Below are 27,123 nucleotides of genomic sequence, written 5' to 3' on the forward strand. Positions count from 1 at the left end.
ACACAAGAGTTGCTATTTAATGGTATGTAGAAGTAAAGCACGGTATTTTAATGCAAAACATTATAGATTACTAGGAAGATTTTCTGTAAATAGAGTATGATAGAAAAAAATGTTCAGAATACTAGGACTGATATCCATACTTTTTTTAAAAAGCATCTTGTGAAAATGTGTGGCTTTAGAAGGGTTATAGCTTTCCATATCCTGGCTTAACAGACGAACATATCATGCAAAATGTAGTATCCCATGACAGCATGACGACATTTATTCATTCTGATCATGGACATGGAAAACTAAATGTTTGTGGAATGAAGTTTAAATTTAGAAGTTAATGTCTCACATTTCTTCAGAAAAGGACGTGTGAAAAGTTGTATTGGTTCTGATCAAGGGCTGATGTAGCTCTGTGTTTTATTTCCAGCAGTGATCATTAACAGACTGCCCAAGGGAAGACTACCATCAAGTCAAGCATATATACCTCCACAGATACTCTCTCAGTCTCCAATTATTTCCAGTTCAGAGAATTTTGTGAGGCTATTGGGATTTTTCTGCTTTTCCCCTCCCTTGAGCTCTGGCTTCCAAGTACGTGTTCCAGCCTCCTTTTGAACAGAACCAAAATTTCTTTCTAGTAGAAAATGCCACAATCACTGCTGTCAAAATTTATCATTTTAATTATGAGCTAACATTTTAATGATATCTGTCTTTCTAACGGTACTTCTGATAGCTAACATTTTTAGTACTTTAAAGCTATAATATACTAATTATTTTAGCAGTGAACACATTTTTACACAGGTAAGGTCTTAGTATCTTACTATTTATATTTCTCAGATTCAGAAGGACTAGCACAAATTCACAGTAAGTAGGTGGCTGGAGTTAATTTTGTGTACAGATTTGGATGCATCCACACAAGCCATTCTTTGGAGTTATGGGAAAACCACTGTTAAGCTACTAGAATTGTGGCAGCAGTAGCTACAGCCGGCACAGTTCAATGCTGAAGCAGAGATCTGTCCATACTCTCACTCCCCACTGGCTGCTGGCTATAAAGGTGAGGAAGAAGTATTCCACGCTCTGATTTTTCACTTGCATATAAATTTGTTTTAACCTGAAATCTTTAAAATTACTTTTATAGATCTAATCTATACAGAGAATGAGTTTTATTTAACTTCCTGGATTTTGCAATATCAAAGGAATCCATATCCTAAATTTTTAGATAGTATTAGGCAGTAATATGTAGGAATGAAAATCAAGCATATCACACAAATGACCCCAATAGCAAATTTCTAAATGTGGAAGGCTACTAAACTGCTCACAGTTTCTATCCTTAGGCATCAAAACCTCAGCATAGCACACAAAAGCACTTTCCATTTACTTAAAAACTTACAAGTGAGACAACACATTTTATCATCTGTTTATATACAAAGTTTTCATTCAGAATTTCTAAAACTAATGCTTCAAAACGTATGTTCCTTGAGGCAAAGACTGATTTTTATTATGTGTTTTGTACAGAGTCTTCTGCAATACAAAACTGATGCTGAATAGAGTTGCCACTCATAGTTGAATGTGAACATTAAATACCAGGTCAGGTACTTACTTCTTTGCAGAGATTCTTTCTGTTTTTGGAGAAAAACGTGGGGCCAATAATTTCCTTCAAAAGCTGTGAAAGGAACAATGCAACACAATGAAGTTATCCTCTGAGCAAAAAAAATATTTGTGTATTTATTTATTTTTAAGCACGCTACAAGTCAAAGCAGGGTCAGCATATATGAACTGTGTGCTTCCACACAAAACTGAATGAAATTATAGTGGAAAATCTGCCAGAAATCCTATGCAATATGAGACTTCCTGTACTTCATACTAAAATCCTCTGTTCCTGTTAAAAAAAAAAAGGGATAAATCTTTGCTCATATTTTTCAATTCTTGTTCCACCATCTGGGCAGAAGTAGTGGAGGGAATAGCCAAAACTAAAACAACATGGGAAAAGTATTGTCCCATGTGTTCTTCACAAGAATTATGGGATCTGGAGTTGAAGAGTGGGAAATCCCCAGGCCTTAATTGTTGCTTTTGCTACTCATGCTAAGGCAGAATGATGAAGGTGTTACCTGCTCTCTTCCATACACCTCCTCACAAAACCTGTTTTGGTCAGGAGAACCAAGGAACGTTTAGCAAATGCAGAGCACAGCATAGTCCCTCTTCCATCTCAAACCCAGACCTCTGGCATGTGCACAACTGCACCACGTTTTCACACATATCCGAAGGCTCTTTCACCTTCCTGCCTTGCTTCCTGCCAAAGTGTGATCAGAATGAGACATGGAAAAGGGCCACCACAGCCAATCTACAAGCAGGGAGCCCTGTGCACTGCCTGGGCATGGAGTGGGCTTTCATAGAGTCCACAGCTGGATGGTAACAACCAAAGCAAGATGCAAGAATAAGGCCCTGGGGTGCTTCCGAAATGTGATACTCATTTTTACAGTTTCTAATGTCTGGTATTTCTTAGATAGCAGGAGCAAATATCCCATAGAAAGCATATAATTCTCTATTATATGTTTAGGATCTTTTGCAACACAGAAAATATTGTGGCAGAAGGTTTCTTTAATCACATAAAGCAGGACAAGGCTCAATACATATCTATATATACACTACAGCTCTGCAGGGTTCTGTTGCTTCCTTAGACACTGCAGTGATTTGAAAGCCTCCAGGGAGCTCACCAGCTGTAACAGCCTCTCTAGCCAACTCCATGCTGTGCTGCTGAATGTGAGGTAATATTTATTATGTGGTATCTCAAGGACTAAAGGAAAACAGGTGAGGTTCTGTTTTTTATGTGAGGCCAGATTAAGGCACAAGAGGGAATTTGGGAAATAAGAGTTTCAGCATATGCCTTTGCTTTGGATCTGAGATCCAGATATCTCCAACTTCCCCATCAGTCTATGCCTCAATTCTTGTCTGAAACAATACTTATTGTAAAAAGATACTATCTGGATAAACTAATCTAAGTTTTTAAGAGCTAAAACACAACACTGGTGAAATTGTATACAATGAATAGACAGAAGGGAAATAAATCAAGAATGTAAGTTCAGTGACAGAAGTGCTCCCACCCTAAATGTTCTAATAGCTTTAAATGGCATTCGTTTCAGTCAGTTGTCTAGGCTCCTTTCACAGGCTGTAAAAGTAAATGCAAATTTACTGAGTACAATTTGACTTGCAAAACATGTGGCTAACACAGAACAAATGAATTATACACAAAACTTTTATTTCTCTCCATTGATGTAAAAGAAACCTTAGGTGACTATCTGCAGTGCAAATGCCAAGGCAGCACTTTAGGGAGATGTATTCCTTCCACCCTTCTGTATTCCCTCTACCCTTCTTCCTAGATATTGTGTTAATTTCCATGGGACAGTGCTCTACAAGCAAAAATAAAACTCAACATAAATTTTCTAAGTTGAAGTTATAATAATAATAATAATAATAATAATAAAGATAACATAATCACTTCTTGATAAAATAAACAAGAACATTTCCACAAGAAAGAAAGGACACAAAGCAATCTCATTAGCTGCTGAGTTGCAAGCTACTGTACTCACTGCATGATCAGCACTTTAACTTCCAAAGTTGTCTGACACCACTCATCAGAAAACCATTGTAGATCCTACTCATGCTGCCTTGTCCTCTAGAATTGGTCAGCACTGGCCAATAATTGTTTGAAATTTTGCCAGCACTTTAGTACAACCTCCACGGTTGGCCTGCAACTCATCAGGCATTTCCAGAACACAACATGTTTCTTCCAAGTTCCTGGTGAACCATGCATCGCAGTACCAACACCACAAAAGGTAAGAGAGTCAGTTTGCAGCTATCAAGTTAACACTCTCCATGCCTAGAGTTGCTGCTGCCATTTCTGAACCCCTGGTTTTTGATACCTCCATTTGTTCAATAATCTATTATTGTTGGTTTAACTGTTCTCCAATAGCTACAGTTTAATCCTAAACTTCAAATACTACCTTTATGGGATTTAAGAGAGTGCAACAGCTGCATTCCAAGGATATTTGATTTGCAGGAATTGAATATATGCCTAAAACATTACTTCAAGTCAGATCTACTTAGATGTAAAGCAAAGGGTCTGATAATTAATGGACAAATATTTTAGATCAGGACAGGTTGGTTTACAAAGCTTATTTGCCAGCTTTTCAAGTTCGAACACCTAAGCATGGCAAACAAAATATAAGACATACTTCAGGTTTGGTATTTAGACTAAATTTGAACATAACAATCATCCTGGGTTACATGGAGGTGTGAAAGAGTTGTATCAAAAATAACTAAGGAAAATAACTAAGGATGTGAAATCCACTTTCAGGTATTTCTCAAAGAATAGCTAATAAAACAAATACAGAGCCATTTGCTGACTATCTGCCAATCAGTCTGTATCCTGTCAGATTAAACTATTATACTAATTACAGCACAGTAATTATTCTCAGCATTTACATTCCCTTTCTCACACTTAACTCTAAAGAGATGAGTAAAATCTTCCTGGTAACGTTATTAGCCATCCACAAGCACACAAAATAGCAGACAGTACAGATGCAGCAAGTGCTATGGCCTCATGCAGAAGCTGTATCTCTCAATCATTTAAGAATTTTTCACTTAAAAGGCTGTCCTAGCCTTAAATGAGATTTCTAAAGTACTGAAATCTTACTTACTGATATTTTACTATTACTGCAATATTCTGTTTTCCTTTGAGAAATGGGATGACTTTGCTTTAGCATGAAATACTTAATTTTGAATTAGCTCAATAGAACTTAATCAGTTTCACTTTTCTTGGATAAAGGGAGGTTTTACTTTCAATTCCTACTCTAATCCAGCTGGCCAATTTCCTTGAGAATTGTATCTTTTGAAGTGCACTTTCTGTGTTGTCAGCCTGGCTATCTCATGACAGCAATACAATCCAGTCAGGGAACATGACATTGTGAAGAAATGAATAATTTTGTTCCTATACTACAGTTACTTTTAGATATCTCTATGTGAAAATACAATTTTATGTTGTAATAACTTCAATTAAAGTATTTCACATTAGCTAAATGAATGAAAACAAAACATTGAAATGAAATATTTTTTGTACTTTCAAACAGAAATAATTTAGGATTTCTGTTTTATAAAGGGTTCAGTCTTTATCTTCTAATTTGGGACAAATACAAATGTTGAAATTTCAGATGTTCTGGAAAGGACAAGAGTTTTAAAATAAATTATATAAGCCTAAAATTAAATTTAACGGTGAGTGTGCTGCTAGAGTCAGAGCTATAATACCAGTAATCAGTTGCACATGTTCATGATGATTTCTCTTCTATATGAAATTATTAACTCTCTTTTCCTCTTGCAAACAGAGATGTCTGAACAACATAAATCAAGGTAACTTCCTAGCTGCATACTTAGTAAGAAAAAGTATCATGACTGTACAGAAACATCTTGTAAGGACCAGTGCACAGTTTTGTCTACTGAAATAACTAAAGGTGTGAATCCTCAATTAATCAATGAATCAGCATCTCTTATTAAGTGAAGGCTGGAACTAACAGTTTTAATTGGGTTTTAGGCTTCTGTAGGTTTTTTTTTTACTCAGGCTAATGTTCGTTTACTGATTTTTCTTGAGTTATCAAGAAAAAGAGGAAGTGGTCTTCCAGTTTCCATCAGACTTCACATCAAATAATCAAATATAATTCCTTACAATGAATATTTACATTTCTAGCTAGAGACAGACTCAAGGTACAGAATTTGGATGCAGACCCATGAAGAGAAGAACTGAAGTCCTAGCTTTGATTTGATTCATTCTAAGGAGACAAGAGAGTTCAAAACAATGAGCGTCCTGCATGTTGCCCTGTTTTAGAACATACAGATCACTACCCAAAAATGGTCTGATTTCAAAGTCTTACTGGACAGAATGATCTCTATTTGTTCTCACAGTCTCCAACCTTGCTTGGCATCTCAAGGCCCTGAAATATTGATATATCCCAAAGGAGAAAACTGCTCCATAAGAATTTTCTAGATCCTACTTCTAGGGTTTTGTGTTTAAATTCAACTTAGTCCTTTGTAGATAAGGCCCTATTTATAATTGCCAAGTTTATACATAAATCTTGTGGCTGTTTGTCTACAGTAATTTTCTATTTGATTGTAAATATTGGTATTTATATTAATACATCTACTCATCTAACATAGGAAGTAATGTAGATTATGATCTTGCATTTGGGGTTAGGACCCATGTTAAGGTACTTGTCTTGATATTGGTTACAATGGTGCTAAATACAGTGAATGGAGTTACACCTGATTTATAACAATACAGCTGAGGTTAGAAATTGGCTCTGAGAGTCTACAATAGGGTTGAGTTGCTTATATTTTAATTATTTTAGTGTTACACTTTAAGTCACTGATTTAAGATTAATGAATGTCCCCATGCAATTTGAACTATATGGTTCATTTAACGTAGTAAACACAATACAGAAGAAATAAATTTAACTTTGTTCAAATTAAAGCAAATGAAGTATGCCTTTTAGCAGTCTGAAACCTGTTGTTGAAATTGTAACTGTAATAATTGATAATTAAAAGGAATGTACAGAAGAGACAAAAAATAAACCATCTTAAGTGATGCCAAACCATAGTAAAAAAGGTTCACTCTCCAAAAATCCATTTAGAAAGCCTCCAGAACAACAAAAACCAAACCAACACAGGAAGAAGAATGAGTAAGAAAGCAGAGTAGCTACAGAGCCAATGAACATACTTGTCAAGTCTTTTTTAGAAATTACACATTCATCTGGTATTCAGATGGGTTGGATCAAAAAAGCGAGACAGAGTCCTTTAAAAGACTAAGGAGTTATACTGAGTAATATATGGAGGAATACATTAAGAGTCACGTAAAACTTTTAGACTAGAACCATTTGCCTGCTTTCCAGCACAGGACTCTTTCTGCCACATTGTTCCTCAAAAAAAAGTAATGCCATCACATAGCTCATGTTTAATACTTTTTGGAGCTGGCATAACAAAGAAAAATAGTTTGGATCATCACTCTACACAGAAGATATACAGCTTCCACAGTGACATCGCTAGGACACTGTATCATGACCACCTGAAAGATGAGGACACTTGGCAACTTTGAAACACAATGAATGCCCATTAAAAAAATATTCCCTGTATCTACAGAATGAGTTTTAGGGACAGATACAACAAACCAGTAACCACATTTCTGAAAAAAAAAAAAGGTTAAGAACAAATAGTTCTCTTTCAGTAATGTAACTATTAAACAACCAGCTGTGTTTTAAGATGAAGTGAAGGAGAAGAAAAGGTGTAAATTGAGTTCAGCTGGTTGTGGGAAAGGAGAGCAAAACCTGAAGCTCATGTATTGTAATACTGCAGTGGAGTCACCCCCTTCACTTCAATAGCTGTGTACTTTCCTTCAAACCATACACCAAGAGGAAGGCAGGCATCTTGGACTTACCAGCAGACTGCAGAAAACTGCAGAAGATGAGCAGTATTACTGTTGGGAACATGATGCATGGCAGGACTGGAGAGGTTCTTTCAGAGCTCCCCTCAGTTCCAAACAGTGCCACTGCTGCCACTTTCTAGGCAGCCCTCTTCAAGCTTGGATGCTTTATATATAGAATTGCAATGCCCTCCCTCATTCCCATAGCTCTCAGAAATTGCAACAGCAGAGTACCCGCCAAACAGGATCTCCTTTTTATCAAGTTCAACACACCTAAAAGCCACTTAGAAAAAGAAGAAAAATGAAAACACAAACTCCTTCAGTTCATTATCATTCTTACAAGGTTTTTATAATGGCTTCTATTTGTAAGAGCTCAAACACTTTTAACTGCATTTACTGAACAAATTTGGTATTATACCCAAAAGCAAAAAGACAAATAATACACAAATTATGATCACTAGCTGATAAGGTAAGGAATAATATTGGGCCAGTACACAAAGTGGAAGAAAGAAGTGCAAGAGCTGTGGAACTGCTGAAAAGACTGTGTGCATAAAAGATGGTAAGAAACGAATGAACAGAGATACAGATCTCAGATTCTTTTTATTACCACTTCTTTCATTAACTTTTATTCACACTCCTGAGTGATTGTGTTCATCTCACCCTTGTGTGACTTTATAAACAAAATGATAAAGTTTGCCTTGGTAAGAAGGTCTGTCCATGGTACAGCTCATTTCCTGAATTTAAGCTGTTGCCTACCACCTTAGCACTGCCAAGGGCAGAGGGCAATCTATGCTCAGAATGGGAAAGGCTATTGCACTGTGGTACTTTGGCAACTTTCACAAGTCAATCTCCACCTTCCCAACAATATCCCAGAAGATCAATTCCTGCTCTGTTACACTTGGATTGCCCATCACCTTCCCTCCAGGGAAGGTCAGGAAAGGAAAGGGAAGTTCTCAGTCACCCCTTCTGAGTGGTGGGAAGAAGCACAGGAGAGACAGTGACTGGCTCAACTTGGTTGTAATTAAAATTAAAACATTAAATTTTAATTGACATGAAGGTCTGCCTTTTTGGTTTTATTTGTTTTTGTGGTTTTTTTTTTCTTCTCTATTCCTTACTCCTCTCCCTAGCAACTGAAGGATAAAGCATATGGCTATTGATAACAGAACTGCGATGCTAAATTCCAAAATTTCTGTTGAAAATTATCTGCATCTGCCATACAAAAAAGTCAAAGTAAATGAACAAAATCACTTCTGAAAATCTTGATGAAAGTAAAAAAATACTAAGTCCTCAAAACAGCCTCAATAAACAGATACTCTAATAAATATATAATTATTACAATTTCACAACTGTACATGTCACATTAATTTCTAGCAAATTACCTCTGAGTTCTTATTAATCCAAAACAGAATTTCATTTTTTATACTTCTAGGAAATATCTTCAATGTGAAGATAAGGGACTATAGTGCTCCCTTAACAACTTGAACTTTATAACTGATAGTGTCATACAGAGATTCACCCTTCTCTGACAGAGAAGATTAAAAAAAATTCATCATTGTTGTCAAATACGATTTTTTTGTTATTTTGTTTGGGTTTTTTTACATATTTACATAATCTTTCTGTCAAACAGTAATTAATTAGAGCAGCTGACATCAACAGCATTTCATGGCTTGCTCATTTAAGAGCTGGGTACTTGTGAGCATCATTACCCAACTGAGACACCATGGAACTCAGATCACTGGTAACACATGAGAAGGCACCTATGCCTTTATATACCACCTAATAGTTAATTTTTCTCTCCCATTACCACGCCTTCAAGCTTTTCTCTGTAGCTTTTATGTTTACCAAAAACTTGTATGTCTTTATTATATGAAGCTTACAAAAATCTCAAGAAATGCAAGTACTGGCAAAAGTTATTACAAATACTTATGGAAAGTAGTGTTGTTTTGCCATCTCCATGTTCATAGCAACATTTTTAGCTGACACTCATTCTGTCTGAGAAGTCAGGATATATTACATTCAACTATCCTAGAAGGAATTTCACTGAATCAGCTTAAATACTTATGATTCAGCGAGTATCTTGCTATTTTATGATGATGTGAACACAGTTAATCAAAAACATCCATCTGTAACTACATTTAAGTCAGGGCTCCAGACCAAGAAAAAATCATTTGCTGCAGGACTATGAGAAAAGACTGAATTCTCAGTACACAGATAACTATTTTATGTGGAAGAGCTTTGTGAAAAACTGTCTGTCCAACTGTAGTGAGAAAATGATGCCTCTAATTAAGGTGGATTTGTTTTTCCATTCAAGAATTGTAACTGGTTTAGTAGCATCATCAGTTGTCACAAACTGTTGTACAGGAGAGCAGGGATTATTGTGGCCATATACAGTATGCAGTCACAGTATATGAAGTATACTTTACTTTCCAGTAAATTTACTGGAACTTAATGTATAATTTACTTGCCAGCATTATGTATACTTCTGGAAGATTTTGAAATGTCAAAATTTATGTAAAGCCAGAAATTATGCAAATTGAGAGAGTCATAACACTTTAACTAAGTAACAGACTACCCTGCACAGTTTAATTAACCTGGGAAATTCTAGGTATATCAATTATGAAGTATTTTGGTGCTTTTATGAAGATTGCTAAGAAAACATTCCATTTCCAGTCATGTACTCATTGAGTATTATTTTAGCAGCCTTGTATAATTTTTTGATAAATAGTTACATATCTTACTAAAGAGTCATACTAAGATACAGCATTTGATTAGCCATAAGTCCTGTGGGTGTACAAGCAATTGCCAACTTTTGAAGCTTGTGCCTGGAAGCTTCCATTGCTCTTTCTGGAATGCAAATATACAGGCTACAGCTTGATAGCAATCTGACACAACAGCTGTTCTGGTGGGGGTTTTTTAATTTGACCTCTGAAATTTGATCTTCTGTCTCATTCAAATCCTAAGTAATTGTAAGATGTATTGGTTTAACATGATACTATTAAAATCATATGCACTTTAAGTTTCAAATTATTTTAGATGCCTGGCCTTCAAACAAATATTTTAGAACATTCATTATAGAATCATTTAAGTATAATGAATAGAACGTTTAATGTCTTAGAAATGTTGTATCAGAATAACATAAAATAAGGTTCTTGAAAACAACTGGATTATTTTTATTCTTTCTGATAGCCACATTCACTGTGACTGGCAGGGCAATCACTTTCTATCTGCAATTCAACGAGCTGTAAAATTTCAGCAGGAAAGTCTGACATTCCAGGGAAACTTGTAGGGGTATTTTTTTGTATAGACTCTCTCAAGATAACACTATTTTCTATTAGCATATCTTAACTGTATGCATATTAGAACTTATCTGGTATGAACATAGACTTGGAATGAGGCTTAAAATCCTTCAAACATTAAATTGGAAAATAGGATTTCCACATTAAGGAGGTTTCAGGCCAATTTTTATCCAGTAACCTGTTTAAAAAGACCACTCAGAAATTTTGCATTAAGTATGACTGAATTTTTCATCCAGTGTCTAATCCATTTTTAAATCTTGGTAAGACCACATTGTGGAAAATGAAAGACTGTACAGTAGTCAAAATGGGGAAGATACTCAGAATTATCACCATTTCCTTAAACAGATTTGCATTTGACAAGACTAGAAGCAGATCCATATCACTCAAGATTTTGACTGAACAGTGGTACTTTTGCTGTGTAAGGCAGAAACACTAAATTCCTATATGGACAACTGAATATATGCTGACTGCATTTCATACAAAATTTGCAAATTATTCATATAAACACAGTTTAGCTACAGACTGAATAAAGCTTTAAACAACGAATGAATTAATTTTTTTCTGGACATGGTCAACCATAAAAAGAACTGAGTAACCTTTTCTCTGTACTACTGTGGAAAACAAATGTGGAATATTTTTGATTTTGCCACTACAGTGGAAAGGAGTTAAAAGGAAATATTCCTCCACATACTGAATACTTTATGTCCTAGTCTTCTGTTGTCACAATAAATAATTTTAAGTGAAAAACTAAAGAAAGAGAGGCAAGTAGTCAGTATTAGGTATTCTATATAAAGCTCCTTAAATAAAGCCCCAAATATTCAGTACTATGAACATATGACCAGAAGGAAAAGAGGGATATAATGACTAGCCAAATCATTGGGGAAACACTGGTGCACAAGGTAATTCCACTGCCATTCCACTACTTAAAAATAAACCAAAAGAACAACATAACAGGCATTAATACGCTAAACATAAGAAAACAAGCTCCCCTTTTTTCTTCCTGTTTCTCATCCTTATCTTTCAGGTAATTTAACCAGGAAGCAAAGGATCATATACACTGGTGTTTCCCTAGGCTAAGCTTATGGCACACACCAGGGGCTCCAGCCTAGTTGTGTTAGTAGCTGGTAGGCAAACAGGCAGGCAGCACACAGCCAGCTGGTTGTCCCTGCTGCCAAAATGCTTTCCAAAGAAACTGATGGCAAAATAAACACATATTCAGAGAATATTCCAATTGTGGCAAACAAGAAACTTTTGGCTGAGAAGTATTCACAAAAAATCATAACTAGCTTATGCCCTTATCCTCAGCCTGTGCACCACTCTTAGAATCCCCTGATAGTTTTGTTCATTCTGTGTGTCTTTCTATCTGTCTCCCTTCATGCTTTTTGCACACTTAAATTCCTTCCCCAAACAGTACCTAAAAGATGCCCAGTGTGATTGTTCCATCAGACATTAAATAATCCACCTTATGCTTTTAGCAGAAATTCACATTTTCTGCTTTCCTTTTGGCCACCAAAATCAAGAAAACTTTCTTTCTTGGTACCTTTGAAATACATGAGACACCTCACACACAACCAGAAAAAAAACGCCATTGAGTAGACTGTTAGGGCTGCCGTTCACTTGGAGCCAGCTCTGCTGTCCTTGGGCATCTGACTACAGATATTTAAATGTAAAATTTCATTTAACATTGTAAATTATGCTTGGTTGCAATGTGCAGAGACACGGTGGCTATAGGTGTTATGGAGTATTTAATGTCTTGTTGTACAGTGTGTATAGATGAAAGTGAATACAAACTAAGAATTAACTAACAGCACTCTTTTACTGTTCCAAAAGTACTTTTGTACTTAAATGACTGTAAAGTCAAATCTTTCCCAGATACCTGTTAGAAAAAAAATGCAGAAAACAATTTAAAACTCATGTCTCTAAAAGTGGTAAAGACTTCATTGATTGGTACTTAGCTTTTAATTATACTTTGTCGGGGACAATGGCCTGAGACCTCCCTGTGTTGGCTTTATGCCTCTGGCACTCATTTTGATGAATATCTCAGATACTATAGCTCTAGGGAGCTCACTTGGTGTAGTTCACTCTTTATATCCTGCCAATATGAGAGGCTGAGAAAGCCTGCCACTCCCACTGTTGTTTTAAGCATATCTGCTGCCCTGAAGATAAACTTGGACAAAATATTTCAACTGTTTCTGGAATAAAACCTTTCTGGGGAAAAAAATACCCTGCACAAAACAAAGCAAGGCCAAACTACCATGACAGTGCTCTCTCACTATACCCTTACCGTGCACAGGAACACTGGAAAGGCAAACTCCATTTGCTCTCTTCTCCCAGTCTCTTCCCCTACTCCTGAACTCTGTGCTGTTGATGCTGGACTCAAGCTGGTTTGCATTCTGATCTGGAGCAGTCTGGACTGCACACTTTGCTCTATAACAATCCTGAATTCTGGTCATTTTAGCTACAGTGATGACAGAAAAGAACAGAATAATACAGTTATGGAAAGAGAGACCATAGAAGGAATGTCTCCTTTATTCATGTCTAACTCCCCTGATACTTGTGTATGACTTCTGAAGTAAAATTTCCCTCAAACAGTATAATCATGAACAAAATCTGTGGAGTATCTTTTAAAGCCAAATTTATCTTCTAGTGATTAATCTGCAGAGGAAGACATTGATTCTCTCATTTTCATTTGCTTCTAGTAGAGAGAAAAAAGTTATCCCTTCTTGCTATTTCTTAACTATTCATGATAACCTCATATAGAGTCTAGAAATAGATTAGACTTCATGCTGAACTAAGTCCAAACTCAGAGTGCTCCTTTTTTTAATGAAACAGAAAATGTTGATACAAATTTGATTTTATTTTTTAATTCCCAACATATTTTTTTCCTCAGGGTTACATTACCATGGAGAACATTTATACAATGAGCAAAAATTTGTGAAAGTGCAGGTCAGATTTTTTTTTTCCAGCTTTTAGGCTTTAACAACTAGACATTATTCCTTTTCTAAGGGAAGTTCAGAAATATCCTGAATTATACATCAGCAGTTCTCCTGGGCAATATGCAGTTTGACTCTATACCATACAGAAAAGGAATGGAAAGCATTACACATGAAAGCAGCTGCGGTTCAAGTGTTTGTAGCTTAGTTAGAACTCAGTTCATTAAGTCATACAAACAGGAAGCAGCCTAAGTTCTCCTAATTGCCATACTCATAATTGCCACACAGCAGAGCTAAATCTGTAGTTTGTAATTAATGTTCAAACCGGACTTAGAAAAAGTAAAATTATTTGCTATTTGTTACTGCACAGCTCTGTTAATTTAATAATCAAATAGATTTTGGTACCAGATATGGAACGAAAAGCAAATACCTTGTGTGAACCAGGAATTCATTAAGTACAAGCTTTGACCTCTACTGGTAAGGAAGTAAAATAGGACCTGTATTTACACAAATATTAAGAGCTGGGAACAGGAAGTTAGTTGCAGTCCATGTTTAACTTGTCCTTTAATATGTATGCATTTTAGAACAGATAGTCTCCAACTGATGCTGATATAACATATCTGCTAAGATAATATGGTCAAGCACATACTTTTGTTTACCCTTTACTTGATACATTCCGATCCTTTTTCTTTTTCATGCATTTTGGTTGACTTGGATTTTAATTAAAAAAATAAATAAATATAGAAATAGTCACTATAGTCACTTTGCCAAAATTCCAAAACTCTTGGACGTCTGAATTATGATAGAATATATTTGAAAAACATGACTTATATCCTGTTTTGAAATTTGGATACATCTTTCCAGTTCTAAGGAAATTAAGTTATTGGAAGAATGAAAGACAGTTAAGGGTGTAAAAAGTGTGGAGGGATTAATGAAGGTGGTTTCTATGCATAAAGTTTCAAGAAAAAAGGACAGTATGGCTATTTTTCCCATGGGCATAAAGCTCTATGTATGGAGAATCACAGGAAGAATGCATTGCTAGAAATCAAACACTCCCTTGCAGCAAGAACAAACAACCTGCACCACTTTTGTGGGTCTTTACTTTTGCCTATTACATATACATGAATGGCAGCTGCAGCTTGCACCAATTATTTACAGCTGCTTGGTTTCTTAGGCCAGACAGCTGTGTTTCTGTCATGTCTCTTCCCATTAGTGGATTATTTAATACATTAAGACCTCAGTGCATGGAGAGTCTGGCAACCATTTTGTGCTTATTTTAATGTAAAGATGTCAGCACTATGTTTTCTCACAAAGATTTGAATGTTTTGTCCTCAATTTTATATGCTACAGATTCTATCCTGAAAGCTCTTTGCTTAAATGTAATGATTAAATATAATCAAATCTATATGCTATTATCAGTTAGTTATCACTGTTACAGTAAGAACAGTTTTTCTCATGAGAATAAAACCTAAACCACTATTTGAAAGCTCTGTATAAGTGCAGCACGTGTAATTTTAATACTATGATGTTCCTAAGGAAGATTAAACATAAAAAGCATGAAGAATCAGTTGGAAAATGAGAATTAAATGTTAAATTGCCTTTATTTGGGAGTTCCGGTTTGGCAGTTGCACTTCTCAGTTTTTCAACTGAGCACAATATAGCACTGACTTTCTGCATTGTGCCATGTAGTTATAACTTCACTGTCTCAAGCTTGGATTTTCTCCCCTTGGGTCAGGTGGTAGGCGTCTCATATGCAAATGTACGTGACAAATACAAAGAACTATTTCACAGAGCCTAGGTAGGATCCAGACTTAATTTTAGTGCTTACACTTGTAAGTATTGCTACTTCCTTGTGCTCTTCATCAAAGTAATAGCTAAATTAGTAGTAGATCCTCTTTACGAATTGTTCTCCACCTTTTTTTATTCCTTTCAGGTACACGTTCCATTTCATTAATTATTGACTTGAAATCTCTAGTTTCTCATTGTTCAGTTCATGAACACCCAAAGGGAGTAATAACAAAAACATGCATGTATGATGTTACATATTACAATGCAATATAAGACATTTGACAAATGTATTTTCTAAGGTGCAAAATGTTGATACTTTCTAAGAAATCATCTAATCCAAATGCATCTAATCCAAATCCAAGATCTTATCCAAATAACTTAGATGACTTAAATGCTATAACAAGGCTCAACAATATTTCCACCTGCTGATACTTACTGTGTATAAATGAATATACACACAGATATATATATACACACATATGTACATACATATGTATACTGTATGCATATACCTATACACACTGTTCTTTTGATGTTTTCTAGTACGTCCAGAGAACTGAGCTGCTGTAGGGCTGACAGCTCTAAACAGAACTGAAAACTTTGACCAAACAAAATGCTTAATGTGGCCCAAAGCACGAGAAAAAATGGCAGCGGCAGGTTTTGTTTCACTGCTGCATTTCTGGTATGATGTCAGTAATTCCACTTGAGTTAACGTTACAGTTGTTCCAAGGCCTGTGACTGCTGAGCTGTATATTATGTGCTTATCTTAATTTCTCAGCCGAGTACCAGCAGAATACTTGCTTTTTGAGAATATGAGAACTTCAAATTGCCTGTGGGGAATCTGGCAAGCTGAATTACTCCTGTGTTTACATATTTTTAATTAAATAAAACTAATACACCCATGAATGCTGGCTGTAGCTGAAGGCTGTGATAAAACTCACATTTACTTTAAAGGCAGTATTTTCCAAGTCTCAGAAGCAGTGGAATATTCATATCTGAGAAGTACCAGAATGTAAAGACAATTTAAAAAAAAAAAAAAAAAAGGCAGCAAAGTGGAATGTTAGCTATTTTCATCTTTATCTATCTTCCACATATTTCCAGGCAGGATTCAATTTAACAGTGTTTCATTAATCTTACCCAAAAAGCTAGAGTTCATGATGTCTACATATACTCTCACCAATTGCTACAACCCCTCGCTACATGGTGGAATAGTGCTTGCATAAATGTGCAGGGAATGTCACATATTCCTTACCTTCATTGAGGAAGTGAATGTTTCTGGGTACTCTGGGTCCAGCAGCCTCTGGATTTTTCAATAAGATGCAGACATTGCAATGTCAGATGTTTCATACAGAGTCAGAAAAGAATGGGAGGACCTTCTTGATGTTATCCATCCTTCTCCTGCAAGAACTGCAAATACAGGTGCAAGGAAGTTTAATTCTCAGAGACTTCTGCTAGGCTGCATATAGAAAGGTGGGCTTTCCACACACCATTATTTTGAGGATCAAGCCAAATTGACTTTCAAATATCATACTGCATTCCTACTAATTACTACTGCTATATCTATATTCCACTGTATCACACTTATGATCTTGCTTTCTTCCAGTAAAGCATCACAAAACAAGACTACATACCTGCCAGGTATTGGTTCAACCTCTTATTCTTCACCAGGGTGAGAAATATGTACGCAGAGGAGCTCTCGTTTAAAGAGCTCGTGTTTAATGAACACCATTAAATGTAAAAGGAAAGTTGAGGTCAATGCCTTGCACACATTGTGAGCCAAGCAAGGAGCGTTATGGCTCTCAGGTAAGCTTACTGAAATATAATGTTAGCTTATGGAAAAGATTGCCAATTTGCTAGAAGAGCACTGCTGAGGACTACAGCCTTTTTCCAGAGCTTTCAAAAGACTTTTAAGATTACTGAATTCAGACAAGAGAGTCTGCTGAAGGGCTAGTTCTAGATTTGATACTGTATGGGAAGGCAGCATAGGTAACAAAGGACATATTTGATATACTTGTAATGGACTGCTGAGAAGGTGCTCTGCAGCATTTTTCATTGGCAGCCATTTCCCTTGTAACAAAAACTCCATGTGCAGTTTATTATACTCTGTTTATTTCTGTCAAGCAATAAAAAGGTAGCAATGTTTTTCTGAAAGTTATTTAGTAGCCTTATATCCTCATATGCAATGAGACACAATAGAAAGAACTGTTTGTAGCCACTAGGTGCTATTTGAGAAGACTTGCGTATTACAGCCTGTACTGACAAACAGAGGGAGATTTTCTGCAGAGGGCTGCAGGTTAAAAAGTCTTACATTAAAATACTACTCAGCTAAAGGACATTAGTGACTGTGAAAACACTTATGCTGGTTTTGCCATAATAATTGTATCTTCTGAATTTCTCCTCAAATCTAAAACAGTGGAGTGAGTGGTTTTATGGGATGGAGGCGTTCTACTGTTTTCTACAACTTCCTGTGGCAATTCCATGATACACCAAGGAACTCGCCTAAGGCAACCTGTATCATGGGTTTCCTGGTTTTGGCTGGGACAGAGTCACTTTTCTTCCTAGTAGCTGGTACAGCACACTGTTTTGGATTTAGTATGAGAACAACGTTGATAACAAACCAGTGTTTTGGATGTCACTAAGTACTGCTTACCCTCCGTCAAGGACTTTTCAGTTTCTCACGTTCTGCAAGTGAGTAGGTGCCCAAGAAGCTGGGAGGACAGCTGACCTGAACTGGCCAAAGGGGTGTTCCACACCACAGAACATCATGCTCAGGATATAAACTGAGGGCAGTTAGGCAGACGGGTTCAATCACTGTTCGAGGATGGGGTGGGCATTGGTCACTGGATGGTGAGCAATTGTATTGTGCATCACTTGTTTGGTTGGGTTTTATTATTAGTTATTAATATAATATAACATCAGGGAGTTTTATATTAATATTATTATGTTTTACTTTGTTTCAATTATTAAACTATTGTTACTTCAACCATGAGTTTATGGGGTTTTCTCCTTCCCTGATTCTCCTACCAATTCCATGGCAGAGTGGAGGCAGGAGGGAGTGAACAAGCAGTTGTGTGGTACTTACTTACCAGCCAGAGATAAGCCATGACAATGGATTCTTACTCGGAAAGAACTTTATCTTGGATCAAACAAGATAACAATCTTGGCCATTCTCTTGACAATCTGGGCTGAGGACATTAATAATTTATATGATCATTCATCTGCAATTGCTTTCCTAACAGTAAGTCAGATAGGGAAACCACTGGATTCCTGAAGCCACATTTATTGCCTATAATGCCATTCCCTAGAGGAAAGTTCTTTCCAATTTCACAGGTAAAAGCAGCACAACTCTTAGGACATGACTGCTGTCTGTATTGCTACACTGAGTTGCATCACTAAAGTTATAATTCTCAAGATTGTTTTTTAACAAGATGTGAAAATAATGTTCTGTGTGGTGTTTAAGATTCAGCACTTTAATATTGGCTACTTGCTAAATTAAATCCTAAAAGACCAGCAGAAGGCAGTTAAATGACCATGATCAAAATTCTTGTCAGCAAGCCTCAAGCTCAACAATGACATAAACATGATTCACCACATCAGGATATCCTTGAGCATTTGAGGCTTTGAAATATTTACAGTAATATTCTTTAATGGATTCAAAAATAAGAATACATAGATGGAAGTTGACTCTGGGTTTTTGATCACTTATTTTTAGTGAAGATGAAACCCATCTGTTTTCATGTTGTCTTTCCAAGTATTCAGCCCATTTTGAAGCATCTGGATTTAGAGCAGTCAGGCTATTGTTTCTACCAAAGGAAAGGTTCACTCACGGCTATTGGTAAGGAGAGAAGGAAGAGAAACTCTCATCATTACTAAAGTATGTACTGTTAAGTATCAGCATTTAAAATGTCCATATTACGGATTAAAAAAGAAACATAATGGTTTCCCCAACTGTCTTCTGCAGACCCGGGAGACATAAAAGATCATCAATGTGAGTCTTTCTGGATCTTACAGCAGTGATTATCCACATAAAGACCAGTAACACACCTTGAAACTCATGGCTAAATATTGCTACTGAGTGGAATACCTCATTGAACCAGGCAACTTTAGTCTAATCACCCATACAAATGGTTCTGTTCTCACTCTGTCTAATGTAGCAATAAAAAAGCAGAACAACAGCATAAGCATTCTGGACTTGTGATCTTACACACGGTACCATGCTTCGCTGATATCCTCACTTTGGAGTCATCCAAGAAAGAAACTTCTGAGCAACTTTAAGAAGTTTGGAGCTATATGACATCCACCTGAGAGCAGATCAAATAAACTCAACTCACAGTGCCTTGGAGTCAAAATCCAAACATTAGGCTTGTACACTTTTTCGATTCCTCAATTTTTAACAGGTGTTTACTTCAAATTTTGAAAAAATGCTGAAATTCTTCCCTACCTCTCTGACACTGAAGTTCTATGGATATCCATCCATAATTAGGCAGAAGCATTCAAAAATAGTAAGCTACTGAGATGTGATTTTATCCTTTCTAATGTGACAAACTAGGACTTTTGTTTGGTCATATCTGTGACTTTTCACATGTGACATTGCCCTACTTAGATGGACCGGGAGTAATAAAGCCTACCATGCAATAACATTGTTTCTAGCTCAAAAAATATGCATATGCAGACACAGAACAGTTCATCGGTGAAATAAAAAAAAAAACAACACATTAAAAAAACCCCAAACCCAATCCTGTAATTATGGCTGTAGTATGTTGTTTATGGTTGGTATGGAGTGAAATACAGAGCTAAAGAGTGTCTCTCTCTCCAGTGACTAGCTAACTCTCCCATTTGAATCCCCCATGCTATTGAATATTATACTAAACACAGATCATTCATTACAGACTTACTTACAAGCCATGAAAACCTATCATGAATGTGCTGTTCTGGCTGCTCTGGCTTCAAGACTCAAGCCTTGAAGATGACTCTCCAAGTTCCAACAGCAATGTAGGTTCATGTAAGCGTGAAGGGGATGCCTGATTAAGAAACCATTGGGCGAGCTCAAACTATTTTAACCCATAAACTCAAGACAAATGTCTTTAGGGCGGGCTCCCCTCAAAGAGATTAACTGACCACTTCAGCTGTGTTGAAAGCAGCACACCCAGCTACCATGCAAATTGTTAGCCAGAAGTCATGTCTAGCAACTCAGAACTACCGCAAACACATAAAGTGATAAACAACAGAATCAGTTCTTGAGCTATAGTGATTCACAGAATTTTTCGGTACTTTCCTTGCAAATTAGCCAAACACCATGATTTAAGATCTCTGTCTATTCTAATCAATTCATAGGCTCCTTTTAGAGGAAAAAAGCCTCAACTTCCGAGCAGTGTAGTCTTACTTGAAACGACTTATGAAATTAGTGTCATTGCAAACACCGGCTGTAAAATACCCCATCCTACAGCAATCTTTTTGTGACCCATAGGGTTGTTAAGAAAACTTTCCTGTTCAACCATCCAGGAGCCATTCTGGCAGTCCCGCTCCCACCACCTGAGCTGTGACCGGGGCCCTTCACACGGGCAGCTCCAGGGAACCGAGGGGTGCCCCGCTTGACCCCCTGCACACCCCACACTCACTTAGTCAGACAAGATTTCCTTACCGGCTTAGCCTTGAGTTTCCCATAGCAGAGTCCCAGACGTCCGGATCCTTAAAATAATTTAATCGTGGCGCAGCAACACAAAACCAGCTGGAGCTGGTGCCTCCGAGGAGGGACCCGAACAAAGGAACCTCTGGGCTTTTATACCCTCACAGTCTATGCGCCAAAGCCCGGGGTCTTTCGGCAGAGTCATCAGCTCCTGCTGTGTCTCTGAATGTCGGGTCCCCTGGCTGGGCCACAGGTCCCCGTGCCCTTTGTTATGCAAAGAGTCAGCAGTTCCCGGCCCCTTGCCTGGGGTTCCTGCCATCCAGAGCTCAATCCTGAGCCTGCACTGCAGCTACGGGCACTACAGGTACTCCTCAACAAAGTGGTGGTTTTGGCAATTAGAGTGTTTTCTCCTCTCGGACTCAAGAATTTAACCAAAAAGAGCTGCACCTGAGCCTTCAAAATCGCACTGTGGTAAGTGAGCCAGACTATTATGTGAAGGACTTTAAGCAACCTTCTCAATAAAATTGAGTTTTCCTGAAAAACAGACTAGAGGAATTACCATTTAGAACGATAAGAATCAGAATGCTTTTGATTAAAAGAAGAAAAAAAAAAAAGAAAAGGGAGAAGACTGTAAACACAACTCTCCACCCACAGTATCCTCATAGCACAGCCTTTCAGCTTTGGGCACATTTTCCCCCCAGGAAGCCTCCATGGCCTCAGCCCCCCCCTCAGCACAAACTCCCCTGTGGGTTCTCAGGACTCTAACCTCTGGGAAGGGATTCCTGCTTCTCTCCCTTCCCTACCACACCATTCACGCTATCCTACAGGTTCCCCCACTTTCTGCTGAAGGCAGCTGAAGTCCTCTTCCCACCTACTTCCAAAACTTTTCCTCCCCTGCGCATGCCCAGCTGCACTCAGGGAAAGCGCATCGCTCCTTGCGCCTTATGCAAGAGGCACTGGCCAAAAGGAAGGAGGAGGCATTTTTCTTCTCCGCTGCTCATCTGCCCTTTCTTAAGGCAAATACTATAAAATACACATTAAATTGCAGACAAATCGACAAAATGTGTACTGTCTCTTGTACTTTGAAAAAGAATTAGTATGGAGATGGGCTGATATGGCTTGTTAGGTACTATGTTTTGTGACGTTTCTCGTGCAAGTACCTAAGAGAGCCTGAATGAGCTGGGATAGTACTGGTGTTAAAATCTACCTCCTATTCCGGTACATCAGGAGGATTTATGTTTTGTCAGAAGACAGAGAGATGTCTAAACATAAGTTTCCTTCTGCAGTCACTGGACGAAGTTCCTGACTACTGAGGGATGAGTGGGGCTCTCCTCTGTCAGTAGTCCAAGGAAACCATGCTCTGAAACCTCTCTGCAGCCACAGCCTTCTGGTTTATCCCCCAGGTGCCTCTTTTGCCGTCAATGATCACTCTGTGATCCTCAATGTCTGTGCTCAGTCTGCCAGAGCTCCCTGAACCCCTTACTGTCAGGGGGCCCTCGCTGAAAAGTGATTCAAGGAGTGTTTGGTGGGACTGGCTGCACCATGCCTGGCTGGTTGTCATGCAGCAAAGTGGGAATAACAGGTAAGCTTTGAGCAATGCCAAAGTTGTTTTTTTTATACCAAAGTATAAATCTATACCAGTAATGCTGGCTTTGTAGATCTGATGGAGTTTGTTTCAGACCCGAGACTGTTTTCTGTCTCAGTACTAATAAAGCATTATGGTCATTTATGTATATGCAGTGTATCAAACTGAATTCAGCTATGGGATTGATTTCATCTATTTTGATTATTGAAACTTTAGCATTAATTTTCCTTTATTTTTTTTTTGCTGTAATTTATTCAAAAGTATATATGCTCTGTTTTAAAAGCCAGTTACCAGAAAGGTATAAAAACTATAATCTTTCTGGTGCAATTTAAATCTAGCATGCTAAGAAGTTTAGTTTAGATAAGTTCTAGGCCATAAGCAGGAGACTAATTAACAGATTTTTTTTGGAAAATGTTTTATTCAAAACACATTTTTTTGAGGGGGAGGATGAGTGGGGTTTTTTTGTGTGGTGGTTTTTTTTTTGTTTGTTTTTTTTGGGTTTTTTTTTTTGTTGTTTTTTTTTTTTGTTGGCTGTAAGTATTACTGTTTGAAATCTAAGAGAGTCAACAGGCACTTTGGTATATGTGGAAACCAGGATTCTGAGTAGATTAATAATCTTAAGAATCGCTTTTATATCAAGGAATCCAATCAAATTTAAAATGTTTACTCTTAACTGAGTTTCCAGGACTTTAACTACGCAATCAATAGATAGAGTATGTTTACATATTGCTAGCAGTCAGTGAGTCACTATTTAGCATCTGCATTTAGTGATGATGTTAATACCAGATTGTGATAGCCATGCAATTTTTGCATCGGTTTTTTGTCCCAGATGGTCTAACAGCCAAGTTTATCTCATCTTCTACCTACAATATCTAGAGAAATTTATAGGCTATTTTTATAGATTTTGCTTAAAGGATAAAATTGAATCCTCTGAAGCAGAGCAGATGTGGGAGAAATGCTTTCTTGACATCTTATGGCAGTATTTCTTTGGTGTAATTGCTGAACTTACAGGAGAGCTTTCAGAGCAAACTGTTGTCTATCTGAAATAAGAACTTGTGGTGGGTTTACCCTGGCTAGGTGCCAGGTGCCCGCCAAAGCCTCTCTATCACTCCCCTCCTCAAGTGGACAGGGGAGAGAAAATACAGTGGAAGGCTCATGGATAGAAATAAGGACAAGGAGAGATCACTCACCAATTATTGTCACAGGCAAAACGGACTTGACTTGGCTTTGTCACCCAGGATTTACCCACTGGTAAATCAGTGCTGACTGTTCCTGATGGCTTCCTCGTCCTTCACATGCCTTAAAATGGTTTCCAGGATTAGTTGCTCCATCACTCTCCCAGGTACTGAGGTAAGGCTGACTGGCCTCTAGCTTGCTGTGACTTTCCCTTAGAGGAAGTACCAAGATCTCACCTTGTCTATCAATTGCTCCAACTAGCAGTTACTTTCAAAGAAGTGTTGCTAGCCTTCAGTTTGTTACTGGATAGTCTAACCCCTAAAAAATCTCTTTCTGTGGCTTAGCAGAGTATTTTGATTCCTTAAATATTGCTTAAGATACCAGCATCTCCAAAATTCAAAACATTTTAGGAATTATATGAAGTTACTGTGATTTGTTGCATGCCTCCAGCCAGTTATCTCTATTCTCCTTTAAGTATAACAAAAGCAGTTCCTTAAATAGAATCATTACTCTTATTTAGTAACCATTAGTTGTTCAAGAGCTAAAACTAATTGCTTTTTATTCTAGTGATCCTTCCTTCCTGCTGTCTGAGGACATGACTCCTGGCTAATATCCCAGCAATCCTCCCTCAGCTGTCTCCTCTCCTCATTGCTTTCATGTGCCTAGGCCTCCCTTAGTTCTTGGACCGTGCTCTCTCCTACAGCCTACTGCACAAATGCTGGGAAGAAGGACTAGAATCCCTGGGAGGCTAGAGGTTAAAGTTGATGTTTCCAGCCCAAGGCAGATAATCTTTCAAAGCACTCAGAAATTGTAAAGAGCATTCTATAGAAGGTTCAGACATAGAGGTCTCCTACAGACCTTAGGTTGGATTCCGTGACTGACATCATGGGATGCAGTGGCTGTTTCTGTTTTAAGATGAGCTTTTCCTGCAAGGCCTAAATGCTGTGACTGATTTGCAAGATCTGTTTTTCTGCCTTTCCTTGAGTTGCACAGCAAAGTGACTTCTATTTTACGGTAGGGAGCTATTGTTCAATCTCTACTATTCCCCACTTCCATTATTAATTCCTACTTCCACCAGCACTGGTCCTTTATACTTCCTAAATAGGGTGTGGTAAACACTGCTCTGCCAGGCAGGAAGAAAATTATTTGTGCCAATCCAAAGATGAGGGCTCTAGGAAAGGAAGAGAGAGCAGTGGAACTGGATCTGGCTTTACTGATTATTTGGCTGACAAGAGCTAATGACAGGATTTGTGTCTATCAGAGTACCTCTAATAACCATTCACCAGCACAAACTGACACATCCTTTGTACCAGCCTGTGCTATAGGAAACTAGATATGGGTCTATAGTTCTTTTATTCACCTTTAGAATCTGTCAGTCTAAGTGACTGGCTACTTTATCAATGCCAAGGCAAACCTTGATCAAGCAGCTATCTTGTTTAGTGCTCTGCTTCTCTCACCTACTACATGTAGCTTTGTGGTCTCTGCTGTGTAGGCCCTTGTGCAGACTGTAGGTACCACAGAGCTGCAGCCATTTCTCCTGAGAACAGCTTTATGCTGCCAAAGATAATCCACATGTCTCTATGTGGTAACAACTTCGAGGAAATGCTGACCATGTTGAGATTTGGCCCCTTTAAAGACAAGGAGGATGGCAGCCATTCTGAATAACATTTATGAATGGTGGCCTGTTATGGCCTGTTACTGTGTTTCTTTGGGGCTAGTTTATAAAAAAAACATTGACACCTTTAGAGCAGTACACAATTTATAATCTTGTACAGTATGTGAAGGCAAGGGTGGAAGGAAACTAATTCGGTGTGCACTGCCCCCTCTGAAAAGCATCCCCTCTAAGGAGTATGTAATACTGCGTAGTTGCTTCTTCCTGTGAAGGGAAACCCCTAAAACTGCAGGAGTAGGTGATCTGACATGACAAGTGAGGTAATTTGGAAAGAAAGTCCTTTCATTAAGCATAGCAGGTACATAATATGTAAAGGGGCAAGATGTATTTTTAGTCTTCTGATCTATTGGGTACTGGATAATTAGGTAATTAAAATGGTACTTAGTGACCCTTCAGATTAACCTATGTTTGGAGGGTCTTCATTTCTGCTTGAAAGGCTTGCACAGGACTCTCCCTTACCAAACAGCCTAGGAGGGGGTCATGATATTTCCTATGAAAATGCTATCTTCAGAAATTCACAGTGGGAATGTGTAGATGATCTGCCACATACCTACTCACAGAAATACATATGAGCAGAAGTAAAAAGATTTGCTAAATGGTACAGTAGCATCTAATAGATAAATGGTGTAAGAGCATCTTCTCTTGTCTGTCCATGAGCAAAAGTTTGTCCATTTCCCTCAGTGTGACCGGAAATCCGCTTTATCATACAGAGAATCCGTGTGCCTTGGCAGTTCTGCAGTTTAAACTTGATTACCCACCCAGAACTCCCTATTGTAATCCTCAGGTAGACTTGGCTGCTTCTGCATCCACTCCACTGTCCCTTAATTGATTAATATTGCTTCATTTATAAAGTTCCACAGGCAGAGGTGACATTTGTATGGTTGCATTTGGATGGTGTTTGATATATTGCTGAGTACAGAATGGCTGTCAGATTTGACAGCACAGTAACAGCGCTAACCATATTTTATATGCAATTGTGCAAAGTGATTTGGGCATTTCTGAGTTTGAAAGCCGAGAAATTCTTCTTCAAACCACATACAAATTAATTATTTAGAAAAAAGGTTCACAAGTTTTCATTTTGGGCTTTACATATAACAGGAAAAAATTGGATCTGACATACATAGGCAAGAGCTACTGCTTCATAGGAGTCCTTACGTGGATTTACACAGGTGTTGCACAGTAACATTTATCTACTTGTAAATATATATTTATTCATATTGATGTTTATATTTGCTGATGTAAGAACTGAACAAACATGACTGGTACAGTCCTGATAAGTAGTAAGCAAGAGGTTACTGTGTACCCTATTGGCAGGAGCAGGTGTACCTAGTGATAGGTGCTTGGATTTTTCTGAATACCTTATACAGGAGCCAGGAAGTTATTTGCAGAAATCTCAACATCGTGTAATTGAATTTACCTATAGTGAATTTACCTCATTTAATATAAAATTATCCATTGTTAATCACGTGATAAAAGGAAACAAATAGTCTAGTTGCGGGGGGAAGAGGAAGTAAATTCTTTCTTCTTTTTTCTTTTTGCTTTAATTATTTTTAAGAAAATCTAATATACAATTTCAGGGAAAGTTATTTTTTCCTGGTTT

The 27,123-nt window shown here is 37.6% G+C and overlaps 1 long non-coding RNA gene across 1 annotated transcript; it reads right to left on the bottom strand.

Moving 5' to 3' along the window:
- Positions 1-1,585: 1,585 nt before the first annotated feature.
- LOC108493904 lies at positions 1,586-21,955 on the bottom strand. Its single transcript, XR_001873639.1, has 3 exons — positions 21,857-21,955; positions 16,717-16,871; positions 1,586-1,648 (listed from the first exon to the last, which is right to left on the bottom strand). It is a non-coding gene; the product is annotated as an uncharacterized LOC108493904 (long non-coding RNA).
- Positions 21,956-27,123: the final 5,168 nt, after the last annotated feature.

Source organism: Lepidothrix coronata, unplaced genomic scaffold (genome assembly GCF_001604755.1).
Source record: "Lepidothrix coronata isolate B3197 unplaced genomic scaffold, Lepidothrix_coronata-1.0 Scaffold1, whole genome shotgun sequence".
Lineage (NCBI taxonomy): Eukaryota > Metazoa > Chordata > Aves > Passeriformes > Pipridae > Lepidothrix > Lepidothrix coronata.